Consider the following 2,500-nt stretch of genomic DNA (forward strand, 5'->3'; position numbering starts at 1 on the left):
CACACACACACTCTGCTATCGGGATCACACCATGAGTATGACTTTCTTACAACCAACATGTACATAAAACAGGTGGGTCTAATGAGCTCACACTGATTCAGTGGTCTATCTTATCAGTCCCTGTAGCAATGATACGAAGGCTGAAGTGATGTGTGGTGGGACCTGTTTAAAGTATATAACAGGCTGAAGTGATGTGTGGTGTTTAAAGTATATAACAGGCTGAAGTGATGTGTGGTGTTTAAAGTATATAAAAGGCTGAAGTGATGTGTGGTGGGACCTGTTTAAAGTATATAACAGGCTGAAGTGATGTGTGGTGTTTAAAGTATATAACAGGCTGAAGTGATGTGTGGTGTTTAAAGTATATAACAGGCTGAAGTGATGTGTGGTGTTTAAAGTATATAACAGGCTGAAGTGATGTGTGGTGTTTAAAGTATATAAAAGGCTGAAGTGATGTGTGGTGTTTAAAGTATATAACAGGCTGAAGTGATGTGTGGTGGGACCTGTTTAAAGTATATAACAGGCTGAAGTGATGTGTGGTGTTTAAAGTATATAACAGGCTGAAGTGATGTGTGGTGGGACCTGTTTAAAGTATATAACAGGCTGAAGTGATGTGTGGTGTTTAAAGTATATAAAAGGCTGAAGTGATGTGTGGTGTTTAAAGTATATAAAAGGCTGAAGTGATGTGTGGTGTTTAAAGTATATAACAGGCTGAAGTGATGTGTGGTGGGACCTGTTTAAAGTATATAACAGGCTGAAGTGATGTGTGGTGTTTAAAGTATATAACAGGCTGAAGTGATGTGTGGTGGGACCTGTTTAAAGTATATAACAGGCTGAAGTGATGTGTGGTGTTTAAAGTATATAACAGGCTGAAGTGATGTGTGGTGGGACCTGTTTAAAGTATATAACAGGCTGAAGTGATGTGTGGTGTTTAAAGTATATAACAGGCTGAAGTGATGTGTGGTGGGACCTGTTTAAAGTATATAACAGGCTGAAGTGATGTGTGGTGTTTAAAGTATATAAAAGGCTGAAGTGATGTGTGGTGTTTAAAGTATATAACAGGCTGAAGTGATGTGTGGTGGGACCTGTTTAAAGTATATAACAGGCTGAAGTGATGTGTGGTGTTTAAAGTATATAAAAGGCTGAAGTGATGTGTGGTGGGAACTGTTTAAAGTATATAAAAGGTATAAGAGGTTATGTATGGATTTTCAATCACTGCTTAACTCTTACCCCTGTGCTGGTAAGGCTCTTATCTAGTGTGTGTGTGTGTGTGTGTGTGTGTGTGTGTGTGTGTGTGTGTGTGTTTGTGTGTGTGTGTGTGTAGGTGCTGGTAAGGCTCTTATCTAGTGTGAGCAGAGCTGTAACATACTAAACGTATGATAGCGTGTGCCTCAGGGTGAATCAGCTTCAAGACAACTCTTAGACTTGGAAGTTGCCATAACAGATACTTGTTCAGGTGTTGTTAGATAAATTAATATCAAAACGTTAATATTAATGAGACAGAGTCCAGCAATCAGAATTTCAGCGCTTTATCTTTTGCAATAAAGGGAGATGCGTCACAACCAAATATCATGAACAAACTCCAAAGAAGAGCTGGGCGCAGCCAGCCTTATGTGAGTAGAAAAAACAGCTTTCATGACACACAAATGGCGGTATTCTCCCGTCCCATCGCTTCAGAAGTTACAGCAGTGATCTCAGAATATGTCCTTGAGAGAAGAGCAGTGTGCATGACTATCAGAACAAAAACAGGTGGTTTGCCTCAGCAAGAGAGTATGCATCCTGTAGGCCTCAGCACACAGGAAGAGCAAGCAGATTAAAATACAATAACAATGTCCTCTTTAAAATGTCTCTATCAGGAGTTCACTAGACTAAGTACCCTGACAAACTCTGTCAGGGGTGGTACACTGTATATAATGGTACACTGGAGGTACACTGGAGGTGCCTGCTGTTTTCCCAAGAAGACGCTAACGTTAATAAGTTCACGAGTACAAATACATATTTAAGAGAGCATGATTATATCTCCTAAATTTAGTTTGAATTAGGTGTGTGTAATTACTGATGATCTTACAGCTGTACCCTCATACTTACGGAAGCTTACGTGCTACAGAGAATGTGATACCTTTGTACCCCTGTGTATACTGCGGGGATACGTGACTGCATAAGTAGGCCAACGCCATGATAATGATAACGATATGATGTATCTTGTTATCCTCTAGGTTATCTGCTGGAGGCCGAACACTAAAGGTTTTCGTCCACGGACTTTTTTTATCTCGTTAATGTTCTCGTATAGATTTTTAAATATAGTTCTATGCATATGTCTTGTGAGCATTTGCTTTCTGACTTGCTGGGTGAGGGTTAGCGATCCTGTGATGCTCCGGAGTAACGTGCGTTTTCTTTCAAAAATGCATCTAGTTTTTGAATGCGCATTGCCTATCGCTGTCTCACGCGTCACTGATACCGTATGAGACTCCGCTATCGGGATCAAACCCAGAGCGCGTGCTCA

The sequence above is a fragment of the Sprattus sprattus genome (assembly GCF_963457725.1).
Source record: "Sprattus sprattus genome assembly, chromosome: 3".
Lineage (NCBI taxonomy): Eukaryota > Metazoa > Chordata > Actinopteri > Clupeiformes > Clupeidae > Sprattus > Sprattus sprattus.